The following is an 18,268-nucleotide window of genomic DNA, read 5'->3' as shown; positions in this document are numbered from 1 at the left end:
GTAGTAGACCTGTCACATCTATCATGATGTGTCAGAGATCTGTCAGGTCCGTGGCTCTTTTTGAACTTTGCTGTTTCAGAAAAACGTAGCTGAGCATTATAGGCAGAAGTTTGACATTTCCAAGATTAAAATCAATCCTCCTTTATGTGTTTTTTCTCAAACAAGACTTGTGTTTTATTGTACAAGTAGTGGCTTCACATGTTTTGAGGTTATAACATGGGCATGGAATAATTTGGGTAACAGATTTGACAGGTGTTCTGTAATGAATATAAATTGAAGAAATTATATAAGGGGTCCTAAAGGCAGATGGCAAATCAAACATTGATCCTGTTGTCACACATATGAGCCTAAAGGTATAAGCTTCTATTTCTTTATAAAGTTGGGAACTTACAAGGTAAAACAGTCTGTTGCAAACTACTATACTGTCTTTAGAGGGAAAGAAGTGAGTAAGAACTGTTAAAATTGATTGCTGAAAGTATAATAAATAATGAGATGCCCTAAATGTATAGAAGGGGAGGTCAGATGAAGCACTGTTGTAACTAATGGACATTGAAGATTAAAATTAATCTAAAAAATGTTCAGGCAGTTTATTTAATTGTAAAATACATTGAAACAAAGGGAACCATTGTGTCAACACAGATCCTTGTACAGCTGGCCAGCATCAGCGCTTTTACTTATAAATTATGGTGGTACTAGAGAAAAGCCACCAAAAGAGTAATGGCATCCTAATGGCTGTCTGTAGAGGCAACAGAAATCTAAGGAAAAAGGGCAGCAAGGAGCCACAGACAGCCAGATAAGCATAAATGCTAAGATGCCAAGAATGTGATGGCAGAATATTTTGATGTTGGGTTCTTCCCAGAGATGATGTTTGGAAATAATGAACAAAGCAGTGGTCTTGTTCTGTTATTAGTTGTGTTCAGGGAAATAGTAATCAGAAAAAATAAACAAATAAATAAATGTTTTGATACTTAGTTTTCCACTTCCAATAGAAAGAAGCATTGAAATTCCAAAGCAGTAGCCATTTTTGTTCTAACATGTAACCATGTGGAATGAGGAATTGCCTCAAAATCTGTATGTCTAAGTTGATGCTTTCAGCTGGATTTTGATTTTGATAGAACTGTACCTTTGGTAAAGACAAATGATATAATTAAAAGAATGCTGAAATGGTCAAGTAGCATTAAGAAAGAGAACCACAAAGAAAGCAAAAGTAACAGAGGCAAAAGTTAGATTTATTGTAATCAGTCATAAATAGAGGCATGAATTGAGTGATTGTCTCTGTACTAAATAAATAAATGGAAAAATTCTATATGAATGTAGCACCGAAATGTGCTAAGTTTTTAAAGGTTTTTTAATCCACACTGAGTAAAGGCAGTCATTCTCAGAAAACATTTCATTCATGTAAAGACCATTCTGTAGACATGTTTTCATATAGCTGTAGTGATTTTTTGAGTTATGTGTTTTTAGCTGCCTGCGTAGGTCACAGAGCTAGAGAAATTTTCTTAAATATTATTTTAAAATATCAGTTCAAGGTAATTAGTCATTCTAATAGATACATATTTACTGAAATGTGTTATGTTGAGGAAATACAGAATGTAATGGAGGTTTTCTTGTATTGTTTTTCCAAAACCTTAGGAAGCCTTATTAGTACCTTCCGTTGTACAGTATTTGGTGGTATTATTGTAATAACAGTACCTGTTTGATTCAGGAATTTTCAGCCTGGGAGTTTCTCATTTTAGTCATGAGAATATTCACAGATTTTTCCACACAAAAGAAAATCTGTCAGCCACACAATACTGAGTCCATTTTCTTACGGAGTTCAGCAATGCATGAAATGCGTAGAGGAGGAATGGTTTCGTACCTTTTCAGTTTCTAACAATTGTCTTATTCAGGACAACAGCAAAACTCCCTAGAGCACACAAATAGTCTTAAATTTCAATAAGATGGTGTCTAAGCTAGCTTGATAATTTCTTATCCCTATAGATACTAATAATAACTTGGAGACAGAGATGTTGGTTGTTTCCAAGCTAAACGCACTGAGAGAGAAAAATTCATTCCATTCCGGAGTAGACACCATTAACACAGATTGCCTTCAGCACATTAAGTCTCGCCACTAAGACATTTTAAACAATTGTTTGCTTCTAAAATCTGTGGAAGCTAGGGAATTAAAAGCCACCTTAGTTTTAAAAGCGTGTTTTCTGAGCCTTAATAAAACGACACTTTGTCTTAATTTTGTGTCTCCAGTCATGCAAGAAATTAGAGGACTAGCTTCCTCCTGCAGAACTTAGGTTTTTCAAACGTCAGGCTTAATTTGGCAGACTGTATTGCTCAAATTAGCTTGTAAATGAATTATTTGTTTCTGAAGTACAACTGGTATCAACTTGCATACAAATACTTAGGAAATGAGCATATATCCCATTTGCTTCTGTAATTATGTGATGGTTGCTCTTGTCAAGATGCATATTTGTTCAGAAACTTTAATATTAATTTATGTTGCAGAGTTTTTTTAACTGCAATGTGTTGTTGCTAAGTATAATTTAGAATGGCCTTTCTCCTCTCCTGTAATGTTTTAAGTTGCAAGCTTATTTTGGACTGGAATGATCTCAAAAAATTTAACATTGTGTGTGTATAGTGGCTGTGACAAGTCTGGATGAAGATGATGTCTGATTTCTTTTCAGTTACCTAATTGATATGAAATGATATTTTCAAGCAAAGCCTGCATACTGGTGGCATGAAATAGATTTTTATGGGGTTGCAGCTTTGGAGGGAATCTTGTGCTACTCTGCAGGGTTACCTGCTGGTCCATCCTGAAGTCAGGTTGGGAGGATGAGCCACCTTCAGCACACAAATAGAAATAAGGCATTAAATGAACAGCTGAGGGAACTGGGGTTGTTTAGCCTGGAGAAAAGGAGGCTGAGGTGAGACCTTATTGCTCTCTACAACTACCCAAAAGGACATTGTAGCTGTGTGGGGGTCAGTCTCTGCTCCCAAGTAACAAGCAATAGGACAAGAGTAAATAGCTTCAAATTGTGCCAGGGGAGGTTTAGACTGGATATTAGGAAAAATTTCTTCACCAAAAGAATTGTCAAACACTGAAACAAGCTGCCCAGAGAGGTGGTGGAATCAATATCCCTGGAGGTATTCAAAAGATGTGTAGATGTGGTGCTTAGGGACACGCTTTAGTTGTGGACTTAGCAGTGCTAGGTTAACAGTTGGACTCAGTAATCTTAAGGGTCTTAAACAATTCTATGACTGTATGGTCTGTCAAATTTGAGAGGTGGAGGTGATTGCTGTCTATTGCACCCATATACCCATGCTTTGAGCCTAAATCCTGCCTGTGAAAATTGTGTGTTCTGGCAGGTGTTAGTCATTTTACAGTGCTAGCCTTCATGTGTTGCAAGAGAAACATCAGAATTAATATTCCTATATATTGTTTGTCATGTGATGCTTTGCATTTTCCTGATGCTGAAGAAGGTGTATGTGGGTGTTCTGGTTGCCTGTGTACATAATGCACTTGACGTGATTTGTAGTGATGTGCTGGCGCCCCATAGTCAGCCAGAGCTTTGAAGGGATCTATCTAGGCCTTCTCATTAAAGTGAGTTGCTCAAAGATGATGGAAATGCTTTTAAACATTACATAAGGCCAGTTTATGATAGAATCAAAACTTGAATGCTTAGCTTTACTTGATGAACAAAAAAACCCAGAAGTAAAATGAAAACAACAGCAAAAAAAATCCAGGGACTGTCTATCGCAGATTAGGAAAGGGGTAAAGACTAAGGAAGACCAGGTATGTTGCACCATTTGAGACACTGCGTCTTTGAAGAGCAAGTGGTAGGACTGACTGCAGAATTGGTATTCAGGTCTTTTCCCTGTTCTGTTCCACTGTCTAACAGTTCCTCCTCAAACCACAGTGTAAAAACTTTACTCCTTGCTCTGGAAAAGTCTCTTGATGTGACTAAAATCCGTTACAGCTTTGCTCCATATTGGTGCATATTCCTTTTAAGAGCAGTAGTTGGTCCTGAGCAAAGCATCTGACATAATTATATTAGTAAATACTGGACTGTAAGACTACATTACAGAGCAGCTACATTTTAGGACCAGATTAGCATGTTCTTCTGTCTTTTTTTAACCTGTGTTTGCATTCCCAACCAATCCAGTCAACCATTTGTAGAGACACAGGCAAGCTGTGCAGGTCCCTGCTGCAGTCAGTGCCATAAAAACTCTATTCAAACTGCTGCATAATAATTAGCTAGTTCAGAAGAAGCTGCCCTTAAGATGATGTGTTTAACACCGAGCTAGATGCACAGACCTGTTCCACATCTTCTGTTCATTTTGATACCAAAACTAAAGTAACAATGTTGAAAATGGATTTCAGCTTTTGCATTAATAAATTAAGAGAAATATTCTGAACATACATCTTCTGAAATTTCTTTTGAGAAATTGGTTGCCTGATGTGGAAATTAATTTTTGACACGTTGTCATCGTGATCAGAGATTAAAATGAGATGCTGGTCTTAAACCAGGAACCAGTAGTAGCTGGATCAGATAGACACTCTCAGTTGTGGATACTTGTGTTTGTGTGCTGAACCTGTGGTCCCTGCTTACCTGGGATAAGAAAAGAAACCACAGAGTAGGCATTTGTTTTGTCTGTTTGGTTTGAGCTGGTTTGGTTTGCATCACTTAGCTAGTGGGATTTTTTCATTAGCTTGGTGTTAGTCACTTTAATTTATTCAATTGAGTATGAAATGTTAAGGTTTCAGGACTATTGTCCTCGTGCACCGTGTTTCTTTAGCTAGTAGAGTATAATTAATTTTGAAGGTACTAACAGCTCTAAGTGAGATCACTTTGATGTCAGGACAGACTTTAATGCCAACTGGCATGAAGTGTGCCATGTATTCATGCTGAAAGGAGAGAAGAATAGAATTGTTCAGCAGTGAGCTGGCTGAGGAATAGAAGCATCCAACCAACACAGTAGAAGAGCAACTGCTGTGTTAATAACAACACATCTTTCCTCTGAGGGTTGATTGCCCGTGGGATCTAGGACATTGTTAGGTTGCAGATTTAAGAGGATAATCAGAAACACGAGAGGAGGAAGAATCTGGCAGAGAGAGATGATGAGGTTGGCAGAACTCCCGTGAGAGCTGTCAAGTACCTTGTTGAGGAAGCAACCTTTGAAATCGTAAGGAACCTGATAACTGTTTTTTTATTTGTTTTTTTTGTTCAGTGGAGCAGCATTTCTGGACCTTCATGGACTGGCTGGTGTCAGAGAGATTTGTTTATCATCAAGTTTATTCCTTGTGGAAGTAACCAGAGATGGACCTCAAATTGGCTTATTGGTTAGAGTAGCACTTAACTGAAGGTAAGCTTTCTAGTTGAGTTGGTTTTATCTGCTAAAATAGGCCTTCTGGTTGAATGGCATCAATGTGCATTTGCGCTTTTCTAGTTTGTCACATTCGTGAAGTGCAGCATATACTATAAAAACGCTACCCTCTCCCAGATGTGCCTTTAATCACCATCTAAGACATAACCACTTTTGTCTTTGATATAATTGCATTAATTACTCATATTCCTGTATTCACTTTGCCAATGAAACAATCAATTTTCTTCATGTTGCTGCAAAGCATTCTGTGATAAACTGAAACACGTGATCTGTGGTATTTGCGTCATTATACCAGCTCTTTGAAAACACTGGCTTAAGCAGCGGAGATGTTCTTCAATCACTATGGGTACTTTTATGCCTTGAGGATTGCAAGTAAGAGGATGTTTTCACATCCTGTGCTGACATAGATTTGCTGGTAGAAATCTGTAGCGTAGGCCAGTTGTTTCTTCAGAAATTACACTGTTACGCTTTAAGTTCAGCTAGGAGAGTGGTACTATGGGTGTGTGAGCCAGAAAGTGCCCTTGCTGCTCTGCCAGGACTACTTGCTATCGTTGCAAACAGGGCAGAGTGATCTGCCCAACTGCTGCCAGCCTGTTACGGCTTTCCTTTATTTGCCTAGAAGAGTGTTTCTGCAACAGTGCAATCTTAATCCCCTTATATTTGTGTTCATGGAATGATTTCGTAGCTGTTACATTTCCAAAGCAAAGTATCAGAGTCAGGGGAGCACGACAGTGTATTCTGTTTTCCCAGCAATATTTCAGAACAGAAGGGATGGATCGTTATGAACAGCCCAAAGCTTCAGTGTTATTAGCCTGTTTATGGTGAAAATTTGAGTGGGACAGTAGATTGTGGAAACTGCATCTATAGTACTGTTTCTGTGGTAATGATGAGTTTGGTTTTCAGAACTGAAAACAAGTAATGTTTTATCTACAAACAAATTAAGTCATTCAAGAAATGAGAATAGTAGTAAAATCCTAAAATGTTTTTTCATGTTCCTTTAAAGTAAGGAGACATCCACTTTTTGGGTTATTGTCAGCTTTGCATCTTAATCATCTCTTAATTTTACTTGAGTTTTCTCTAATCTAGTGTTCCCTCTTGCCAGGGAATAGAAGGTGAGTCAGGTGTAAATATTGGCAGGCATTCAGTGTGGCACACTGCAATAATTTACACTTAAAACAAGCCTATGTATAAACACCTCATTTTTGAAATTTCTCAACTCTGTCTCTCTGTACAATTGTTTCCTTTCTTTTTTTACATGTCCACAGTTGTATGAGCAGGGTATGTAGTTTGCTTGCTTCCTGGGGGGCATTACTGCATATGCTGCATGTACAATACTGCCTGTGTAATTATAGACTGGTTGCGTGGAGTAGTAGATACAGATACACTTTTCCACTTATTTTCAGGGAATGCATAATCAAACCCATTTTAAAAAATTGTTTAAGTCAGTCCTGTAACAAGTGCTTCTGATTTCTTCAAGATTACAAGGACACAGAATGAAAATAGAAGTCACTGTCTTTAGTCATCTTAAAATTGGATAGGGTGAAAATCTAGTATGTTATGCAATTCAATTATGTTATTTTTTTTTTATTAAATAAACTGGCCAATCAGTTTACCTTTGAGAATTTATTTTACAATGGATAGAGATTGGCATTTAGTATAAAAATCTTTCAAACACTTTTGTTGTTCTTTGTAATACCTGTGTCTTACAAATATTTTTTTTAAATTTATATTTATCTTTTCCTGCTTTGTTAGTTAGTGGATATGCCATTTATACAATTTGATCTCTAATCACACCTAATATCAATTTAGATAATGCATAGATATTGCAAAATATTAATTCCTGTGATTAGTTGCTTACTCATTTCTGAACTGTAAGTTTGATTGTACCAGCCTGAAGGCTTCATGGAAGCCACACCGAGGCCCTTGCTCAATGATAGTTTTCTGTTCATTACCTGAAATGTGCTTTATAGGATCATTACCATTCTAATGACAGAGAGGAACTGGTGTCTCAGACCTTTTCCTGATGTTTTGTAATAACAGCTGTAGGTCAATATGGAGAAGGTTTAATTCGAAGCATTTCCTCAGCTGTGTCCCATTGTGTATTTCTGAGTGGACAGACAAAAGGTTGAGAGTGCTGTGTCTATACTCCATTTTGAACAGCACCTACTTTTATAAGCATATAGACAACTACTGCAAGGTGGGCTAGCCCAACATACTCGCTTGTTACCCAGTGGCTATAGGAGGCGGGGGGGATGTTTTTCCTGTGAGGAGATCGGTGTATGACATTTGTGTTTGAAAGTCAGAATTTCATGAATAAAATATCCTACATTCTGCCAACATTCATTGTACTGAAGGTAAATTTGCAGGAGATATGGTGAAAAAGATTTATGAAGTATAACTACTAGGAGCTGTTGTGTGAAACTGGTATTTCTTTCATTAAGGTGTCTTGCAGTAGAGAGTCTGAACTAGCACTGACAGTATAAACTTTCAGACTCCCTGTCCTAATATCTTACAGAAGGACTTAAAACTTAACTTAGTCCAGTCTTTCATAAAGGACAAACAAGAAAAACAACTTTTTCCAATTCCTCTGATACAATGTGAAATTTTCTGCATCTCCTCAGCTTCAGCTTGGGGTTTATGGTTTTCACATCTTTGATATCAGAGCTGGAGAAAGGTACCTCAACCTTGACATTGTGTTGCGTTGTATGCCCTGTCATAAACTGTCTGTATTTGGTTTAATTTCTTCTCTTATTGACAATCTGATGTGTGTCTATGTGTGAAACCGCTGGTACACAATGTCTGCACTAAGGTAGCCAACCTTCCTCCGAAGTTCTCAGATGTAGACAAATTTCTGTACCCTAAGAGGTAAAAGTTATAAATAGCAGGTGGAATCTTAACAGGTGCTGAATCTGTACAACTCCCAAGTGATTCCAGTGATCAGGCTACTTGAAATACTGCTTTTGTGAACAAGCATTTACTTTAGTTTCTGATGCAATCAACTAATTGTGCCGAGCAAAGCAATATTTTTAGAAGCATGATTTCATAAGGAGTCTAATTACTGTGTGCTGTATGGTGAGCAAGAGGGATATTAGATGCAATGCTAAAACCACTTATTTATAAATTATTTTTATCTGTTTAAGATTAGGTAGTGTGTTAAGAGAGCTGATTGCAAATACATTCAGTGCTGGTATGTTGCTTGAGCAGTCCTAGCAGTCATACTGTTTTTTCATTAGGTCCCTAATTCAATTTTTTTTCTATTTGAGCATTGTTTTTTCATATGTAAGGTTAAACTTCTCATGAGAATGGTAACACTTTATGTGATTTTACATTTGTCATATTTTCTGTTTGCATTTATTTACTTCCCTTGTATCACAGGCACAAAGCTAAGTCAAACGCCAGCATAACTGTATCACTCTTTCACTCTGCCTTTTAACAAAGGGGTGGAGAGTTTAATAGGAAAAAACCTTGCTGCAGTAATAACTTCCTTTCTTTTGAAATTGCTGCTTCATTTTGAACTTAAATATTTTATATTTAAATATTTGTTGTAATTGCTAGTATAACATTTGATACTTTTTTTACATGTATGTGGGCATTACAGTTGTTCTCTCAGCATTTATAGACCTTTACGTACACAGCATCATTAATCCATGGTCTATCTTTCACTAAGTATGGTGGGACATAAATGGTGTCTGTAAAGAACTGATGGAATGCTTGTGGAGGACTTCATTCAGCCCAGTACTAACTGCAGCAATCCTTATGTAGGAACATGCACTAGTATGAATTATGAAATCTTAAACTCTTCTTAAAGTACATTATCTACTACTTCTGTGTAGGAAAAATACCCATCTTCAGTCAAAGTACACATTATATTTTGGTGTAAGAAAATAACTTGTGAAAAGATGAGATGGAGTTTGGAAATCATAACTTTGAAAAATATATATTCAGCAACAGTCCACGTTCATGTTTAAGAACAGCAGTTCAAAACCCAGTAAATACTAACTCATAGTGTTAAACCTGACAACAACTGGATTTACAGATAGGGGCAAAAAGATACTTCCCAAGATCAGAAAAAAAAAATAGTTCAGAAAAAAAGTAGTGGTAAACCCTATTACTGTAAAAATGTGATGGCAGGGAATAAAAGAGCAAGCATGTGGTGTTGGTGTATGAATGTAGGGGCTGAAGCAAGTATGAAATAATGAAAATGATAAAACCAGGTAACCCCTTCAGCCTGCCACACAGTTTTTTTTGAAGAAGTGCTGTAGTCTGTGGTCTTGCAGAGGAGAAATGATAAAGGAACGCAATGTGTTAATTTTGTATAATTTCTCTGAAATATTCTTGGTTAGCAAGTGATAGCAGATTATGCTTTTTAATCATTATTCATAGTTACTCCCGTGCTTTCATGTCAACTAGTACCAAACCTATGCATTTAGTATGCTGTACTGCATTTCAAATACAGAATTCTCAAACTACAAAGTTGATTTAAAAATATGGTATCTGACACTCATCTGTTGTGTATATATAATTACACTGTTCAACATTTTACATTTGTGTCAATGGAAATTATACATGTACACATGCATGCGTATTTGTGTGTGTGTCAATAAAGTCTGAATATACTTAATTACAACATCTTTCTTGTGGAACATTATCTAGATGAAAAGTTTGTATACGCGAGTCTGTTTTTAAAGAGCAAACTAAATGCCTTCTCTAGGCAGAAACTGTGTTTAGGTAGAAACTGTAACTACTTTCACCAAGCACGGTTTTATTTCAGTGAAGAACACTGAACTAGTAGATTATAATCTGTTGTGTCAGTCTGAAATAGAAGGGTTAGGAATTATTAACTTTCATGCACAGAAAAGCTTTGTGAGTAAAATAGCTTGGGGAAAAAAAGAAGGCAGTAAGTCAGTTTAATGCTTGATAACAAAGAACAATTGAGTTGTTGCTTATATATGTCCATACTGCAAATGTTGTAAAGGTGACTCACACCTTAGTTGTTACAAGCTGCATTCAGCAGGGAAAAAAAAAAGGGGGGGGGGGGGGGGATATATCTGTGGGTTATTTAATATTCATTTAATTTAATTCTCAAACGTCTTAGTGAATTACTACTTCAGTTGTTGTCAGGATGTGGAGCACGTTCCCCCTTGTGGTTTAACTGCAGCCGGCAACGAAGTACCATGCAGCCAGCCACTCACTCCCTGCTCCCCCCACCTCCCCCAGTGGGATGGGGAGGAGAAACAGAAAAAAGTAAACCCATGGGTTTAGATAATTACAGTTACATTATTGAAATAAAGTAAAATTTAAAAATAACAATAAATGCGACGAAAAGGAGAGAGAAAAGAATAAAACCCAAGTGAAAAAACCTCAGGTGCTGCACAATACAATTGGTCACCACCTGCTGACCAATGCCCAGGCAGTCTCCGAGCAGTGATCGGCCACCTCACACAACTCCCCCCAGTTTATAGTATGACATTCTATGGTATGGAATATCCCGTTGCCTAGTTCAGGTGAGCTGTCCTGGCTGTGCTTCCTCATGGCTTCTTGTGCACTTGCTTGCTGGCAGAGCTTGGGAAACTGAGAAGTCCTTGATCTGGAGTAAGCACTACTTGGCAACAGCTAGAACATCAGTGTGTGATCAGCATTATTCTCATCCTAAATCCAAAACACAGCACTGTACTGTCTACTAAGAAGAAAACTAATTCTGTCCCAGCTGAAACCAGGACACCCCTATAATAGGAGTATAATTGGCAAAGTTACAACTTAGTGGGCTGAGTCTAAGGTCAGCTCTGTGGCTGGTAAGAGTTGCTGTGAAGAAAGCTGGAAGCGGGGGCCTGCTCTTTCTTTCCCTTAGGATTTGCTTTTAAGTAGGCTGTACCACTGCCCTGTCTCTGCTACTTCCCAGCTGTTTGTGCGTGCACCTGGTCGAGTTCCTTTGCAATTCTGACCTGCACCCACTGGCACCTTATTTTAATAGAAATGCTGTACTCGGGAATTTTATTTCTCCCTACTTTTCACAGTATCAAATGTGGTATACAGCCAATTTTGATCTTGGGTTATATTTTAGTTATGTCTTTATATATCTTGAATCTATTTAAACATAGTCAAATGTCAACATAAAAGCATGTAAACCTTAGAGTAGCCATTGAAACAGACATTGAAAAATTAAGGTTATCTTAGTAATATGAAGTTATCATGCTAATTTGCTAATTCCAGTTACTGCTCATACATGCATTCTCTCTCCACCTCTTTCCTTCCCTGCAGTGTTTTTCTTTAACTGTGGTTTATTTTTGGAATATTTGTTTTATAAAAATCTGTGCTACATTTCCATTTATCATCCCATGACATTTAACAAATTATATGTGGGTGTAGACATTTGTGTGACTCAGCGTTATTAATTAACGCACAAAATTTTGGCTATCGTGGAGTATTTTGCTTATTTAAGAGTTCAGTTTTAAAGGAAATAAAAGGATTACAGGAGTCTCAGGATTCAAAGAAATGAAAGTGACAAATAACTAGTCGTCTCTGATAAAGCTTGAAATGACTCAAAATAGTCTGAGTTAGAAACCTATTAAAATTATTGTATGTACTGGTGCTTACAGTTTTGGTGACCTGATTCTTCTCTGTTTGAGTGTTAGCTGGTATTATAGCATAAGGAAGGAACCTGGATAGAGTGTGTCTGCATCATGTAAACAACTTGCATTACTTTTTTACATAAATTTGACTACTTTATTTTTTCAGTACTTACAATTAGTCATACTTTAGATCTAACACTTTATTCAGAGTCTATAATATGTTTCAGTTATTCTGAGATTTTCGTTCTTCCCATTTGATCTCTATATATGTCTTGTGACCTCAGATGCTTGTATGAGGTTTCTGTGTTGCACTCTTCACTGTTGCAAAGCTAACTTGTGTGCAAACTGTAACTTACTGATGCAATAAATTTGTGAAGAGAAACAAAGATTTCTAGTATTTCTCCAATGTTCAATAGTATTAACAAGGCCTGTATTTTATTAAATCAGAGGCAGGTGCTATGTATGTATTTATAAAATTGTGTGTTAAGGTTTGTGTATGTATATTGGTTAAAAAAAAAAAAAATCAGTTCTGCAAGAAATACACCTTTAAAACAGGAATGTCACATTCATTAGGAATTGCACTACAGAAATAGATGATGTTCTAAACTGCCTGAACCCTGACCTCTACAGAAAGTGTCCTTTTTCCTCTGAATGGAGAACAATCTCAGCACTGATGTGCTTTGTAGTGCAGTCATGGCAACATGCATGTTTGGCATACGGTGTCCTTTTTCTTGCTTGTCTCTGTGTCAGATGAGTGAGGTCTAGATATGACTGCTTCATTATGCAAATCTGATAAACTCTTCGTTGAAAACTAGGAAACTATGAAAGCTACCTGGAAATTCTGGCACAGAACGCAGTGGCATGGGAGAGATTGTCTAGGATCACAAATGCTCATTACAGTCTATCTGAGATGCTGCTGTGTTACACATTAATCTCATTTGAAGCATTTAAGAAATCTTTAAAGCTAACCTTCCCACTGTGAGCTGATCTGCTGTAGGTTTCCTGAGTCTGCAAAAATGTTTCTGATAGGTGAGGTTTGTGATGTTAACTAGGATTTGGAAATTTTTAAATGCCTATACAAAGGCAGGAGGCAAGAGTGGGAAATTTCTGACTGGGAAGAAAATCTTTAGAAAGTAGTGCACAGGAGAATATGTGTGATTATACTGAATGCCTTCAAACATTTAAACATCAGTTTTGCAGTTGGTTCAGTAGTTAAATTACTTGTGATTAGCAGTGACCTACAGGATGAATAGTATGTTACAGGAAGGATTGTATCTGTGTCCAAAATACTCTTCTTTTGATAATGAATGCTCAGTTACCTGCTGATCGTTAAGGTATATATTAAGGGACAGTTATTCTGAAAGCTGTTTTGGGAATCACAAACCATGAAAAAGACTTACCTAGTAGGCTGGTTGTGGGGTAGCTTTGGTGACTAGAAAAGCAAGATTATTTCAGGCCTTAAAAAAATAAATGTTATACAGTAATTGCTTTATAAATATGAAAGTAATGCTTACTTTTGGAAGAGCTTTAGGAATCACCTATACTTTTCTCATTGTACTTTCATATACTTAAATAGGCATGTAGACTGTCAGGCTTTTATACTTCGCTGTGGTGTACTATCGATGAAGCTTCATGAATGAGTTCAAAATTGTCCTTCTTCCTTGATTCTGAGTGTGTTCCAGAGAAAAGTGGGTAGTCACCGGGACCATGAATAAAAGTGTACCATGTTACCACAGAAACTAGAGTGTCCTGATTTTTGTGTGTTCTGTTTAAAGCCTAAAAATTCTGCCAATACAATTTTAATGTTCTTTTAAATTCTGTTGTAGGAAGTCCTAAAATACTTTTTCTTCTCCTTAGTGACTGCTAGTTTTGTATAATTGTATGTGAACCCCAGCTTTTGTTAAAAAATATAAGCAAGGCTGCAAGCCTCATGGCTGCAGAGAAAAACATAATAAAGCTTTAAACTTGTAATCCCAAAAGGCTTAGCAGAAGAAGGAAAATCAAAAATCACAATCTATTGTTAAGTACCTGAGGACTTTTCCTTAAAAATCATAATCTTTTTGTGGTCTGTCACGAATCCCTGGACTTAATAGTTCTATAGGCAGAGACCAAGGGAATATGAAAGGGAGAGAACATAAAATCAGGATATACGATGAAAGTGACACTGACTACAATTAGATAAAAAGGTAAATTGTATGTTGTTGGTGTACAGCTAACCTGTACTGCTTCAGACACCAATAGTCCTACAAAGTGAAACGGAGCTGGAAAAGCTTAATGCAGAAATGTAGAATCTAGCAGTTAACAAAATAAATATGAACGAACCCCCTGCAATTATTGATTGTACCTAGTTTTGTATCACAAGCTGCAGATGAGGCAGTGTTTGAGAAGGTTACAAAATGTGGAAGAAAGATTTGAAAAGATAATAAAAGGGGTTTTTCTTTTGTTTTGGGAAAAAATAAAGAAAAAAATGGTCCAAAACATTTTCCTGCAGCAATAAAAGTTTATTAGACTGATCCTTATAATTCACAGTTGTTTGCATCGAGTTTGTAACATTAATGGATGCCAATATCTAAACAGTTGCCTAAGTTGCTTCTGGGAACAAAACCAAAAAAAGTTTTAACATATGTAGTCTTAGGCAAAAGTACAATAGAAATAGCAGTAGAGACATACATTTTTAATAGCAGTTAAGCAGCCCAGACAAAGCCTTATAAGAACAACATTAGAATAAAAGAGCTTGTGATTATTTTAGATGGTTTGACAGAAATGTCAGTTCAATATGGATTGTCAAAACTGTGAACAATATCAGGGGAATATTTGGGAGGGTGGAGAATGAAGCAGAGTGCATCTCTGCTGTGTGGAGTTCTTTGTCTTGAGACTCCATGGGATTATAAGAGGTTCAGAAAAGGGAAGTTGGGATAATCAAAATCACTGAATGGCTTCTGTGTGCAGAGTGGGTTTCTCTTAGGCTCTTCAGGCTAGTAAAGCAACAATTCAGTGTGTATACAATGGAAGTTGTTAATAAGTTATAGGCAGCACAAGATGTACAGGGAGTGATCGTTGCTTGTGTCTTGCAAGACAAACTGGGGCATTTAGATTCAAAGCAAGCAAAAGGAGGTGGTTATTGATGCAATGAGCTCTGCTGGCTTGTGTTTATGTGGATATAAGGGGAAATTGCGTATGATTGCTGAAGGAAGAAGAAGTTTCTAGGTATCAATCTTCTAATATTTTTTTTCTAAGGAGTCCCTCAGCTGCAAACTTTTGGAAGCTGGGATCTTGTTTAGATTAAACAGAAGGAATTTTCTAGCAAGATTTTTTTGGTTAAAAGAATTATCACCTGATTAGCTGTGGTCAGAATCTGAGTCACCTAAATAGCAGGAGAAAACTAAGTGAAAAATTAACTTGGTCCTTTATGTAGGGATTGCTTAAGGGAAGTTTTATATGAAAAACAAATGGGTAAATAAAAAAGCAGTTGCTAAATAACAGAATAGATGAAATAGTAGAATAATTTACATTATGAATATAAACCTTGAAATTAGGAGTGTTTGTTCAAACGACAAATATTGATTCTAGGTTAACAGGATAGTTGTGATTTGCCAGCACTCACCACCACCACCACCCCACCCCCCCAAAAAAAAAGGGAGGGGTGGTAAGGCTAAACAAAATACTACTTGAAGGGAAGCAAACAGCATTGGATTTACACACCCAAGATATTCTTTGGCTTTAGCATTTCTATGCCTTGGGAAATCTTTTACTTTTCTGATAATCATTGCAGCACCAAAAGTGTTTGTTGGATTGCACTGCCTGTCACAGGATGTCATCTTACTCAAGATATGAAGCAGTAAAACACGGCTAGTGTGGATGCTTCCTTGTTGAAGATGGATATAGTAGCCACAGTTGCAATGCCAAAATGCAAAGGCACCTCCTTTTTGTCAAATTTTGAAATAGAGAACTTTCACTGGCTGGACAGAAGCAACTACTGAAGACCCAAGGCAAGAAATCCAGATGAAGCAACCCCAGGGGGACCTCTTGCATCATGCCCAGTACTGTATTTCCCTGTAGAAGAGACACTATTTTTTTTCAGTTTCCACCTTGCATTCACTGATCTGCAAAAAAAAATTTCCCTCTTTGATTTAACTTGAAACTTGATCCATTAGGGAAGAACTTGGCTGCAAAAATTGCTCTCTGGGTTTGAGGGCAGCTCCACAGTGGAAAGTACAAAGAAAAAGTAGTTAAAAGTGTCAGCAGGTTTCTAACCCCGCAGTTCATTTTGAGGAGCAGTGTCAAAGTAGCAAGCATCTGAAGGCAGATGAATAGCTTTATACAGTGCTGGTGCATGAGCCAGATGACTTCTAACAGATACTGGAATCTATTTTCCTAGTTCCAGAGGGGAGAGGCTGTACTACATGCAGGGCCTGATGTCATATACGCTGTCCGGGGATTCCTGTATGCATGTGACTGTACAGGTGCCCATTCCAGGCAAACGTGACCTGAACTGACAGGCCACTTAGCTGCCTTGGGGAGCACCACCAGAACTGGAGGTATCTGTCAAGCAGTCTTTAGAAGACAGTGTGCTGTCTTTTTCACTTGTGTTTTGAGTCATCAAATACCAACAAAACTAGTCATTTGGCTCCAGAAAGTTAGTGTAATGTTTGCTGGGACTACTGTTAGATATGTAAAAATGATGTGCTTTTGATGCTGCTAAACAGTGGTGGAATTTGGCTGTTGTACAAAGGGTCTGTGAAACTGCTGGACAGATTCTCTTGCCACTTCCATACTTCAGTTGAAGTGTTAAGTTAAAACAGATAACCCTGTTGAAAGACTTCAGTGGATGTGCAGTCAATAAATGGAAGCATTGATAACATGCAGTTGTGATAGTGTGAACACACAGTCCAAGGCTATAAATGCCCAAGCAGTACCTATGTGATGAATGAATGCATGAGAAGAAACAATATGTATTTTTGCAGGAAAGTCTCTTAAAGTTGGTATTTGTTTTAGCGAACTTGTAAACACAAATAGTAAGTGGTAGATGTCAAAATTAGATCAGACACAAGTATCTTAGTAGTAGAGCAGTGCTACTCTGGGCGAAAGAAGCATGCAAGACTAAGGCTATAGTAGCAGCAACAAACTGCCGCTTGTTGCGAGGGGCACTCTGGAGGGTACAATAAAAAAGTATTTCTCTCACACTCTGAGTCTGAATCTCCCACTTCAGAGATGGGCTTTCTTTGTATCCTTGCTTACATGTCAAAAGTATTCTAGCAAATTATGTAAAGAACAATAGTTGCATTAAGATTTTGGCCTGTGAAGAAGACACGAAATTCCACATTAAAATTGACCTTATTCCCAAGCTAGATTCCTGTTCTTTTACTTTATACACTGGGTTTAAGGCTCAAGGGGTGATATTTTCACTTAATGTAAATTTGCATAGGTCCCTTGAAGCTTTGATGATTTACTGCAGATCAGCTGTTGTATGAACCATACTGAGAATTTTTTGGATTTTAAGAGTCGTGTCACCCTTATAATTTCTTACCATTATGTTTTGTATGAAGGATTGTTTCTCAAGGGACACTCATGTGTGAGCATGCCAGTTTAAACTTTCAAATTCCCACAAACCACAGATAATAACATAGAAGCTGAAATTATATACTGACTTTGTTGATTTCTCAGTATTACCTGGTGGTGCTGTAGATGAGATTACTGGATCACAACATTATGAATATTTACAGCCAATTGTTTGTTAAAAAAAAGGAAAACAGTGTATATGATGACTGCAGCATATATTTTCTAAAATACAGATTATTATGATTTTTTCAGCTTTATATACAGTGTAATTTTATGAATCTGATAGGTTAATACCTTTAAAACATCACAGCAACTCAGATTTAATATTCTAAATCTTATGTCCATTTTATAGGAATATGACTTAAAATTATTGGTAACGACAAACTTGGATATAAATATATCTAGTTCTGTTTATGTTTTGTAAAATTCACTTGGATCTAGAAAAGCAAAGCATAAGATTCATGTAATCCAGTAGTTTTAAAGTGAAGAGCATGAGCTGGACATATACTCTTAAACTTGTAGGTTTGATGTATGTTTGTTGTTGGGTTTTTTTGGATTTTTTTTGCTTGTACAAGACCTTGATTGATAAAGGAACCTCATCCTGAGAAAACCAGCTTATACTGTAGGCTAAGCAATTGATACAACTGTACAGTATGTAATTTGGATATATTGTCTTTGTATAAGTTAGCGCTGGGTGTGAATAGTTTCCAAACCCTTTCAGATATAGTCCAAAAAATCATTTACATGTTCCTCAATCCAAATAT

The 18,268-nt window shown here is 37.0% G+C and overlaps 1 long non-coding RNA gene across 5 annotated transcripts in view; it reads left to right on the top strand.

Annotated features, from left to right (window-relative positions):
- Nucleotides 1–18,268, top strand: part of LOC129736893 (uncharacterized) — a 344,917-nt gene that overhangs the window by 190,832 nt on the left and 135,817 nt on the right. For all 5 annotated transcript variants that reach the window (XR_008734049.1, XR_008734046.1, XR_008734047.1 and 2 more), the window contains one exon: nt 5,221–5,355. This is a non-coding gene — a long non-coding RNA (uncharacterized LOC129736893). The remainder of the gene's footprint in view (nt 1–5,220; nt 5,356–18,268) is intronic.

This window comes from Falco cherrug, chromosome 9 (genome assembly GCF_023634085.1).
Source record: "Falco cherrug isolate bFalChe1 chromosome 9, bFalChe1.pri, whole genome shotgun sequence".
Classification (NCBI taxonomy): Eukaryota; Metazoa; Chordata; class Aves; order Falconiformes; family Falconidae; genus Falco; species Falco cherrug.
The sequence above is the reverse complement of the archived record's forward strand: the minus strand, read 5'-3'. Positions and strand labels throughout refer to the sequence as shown.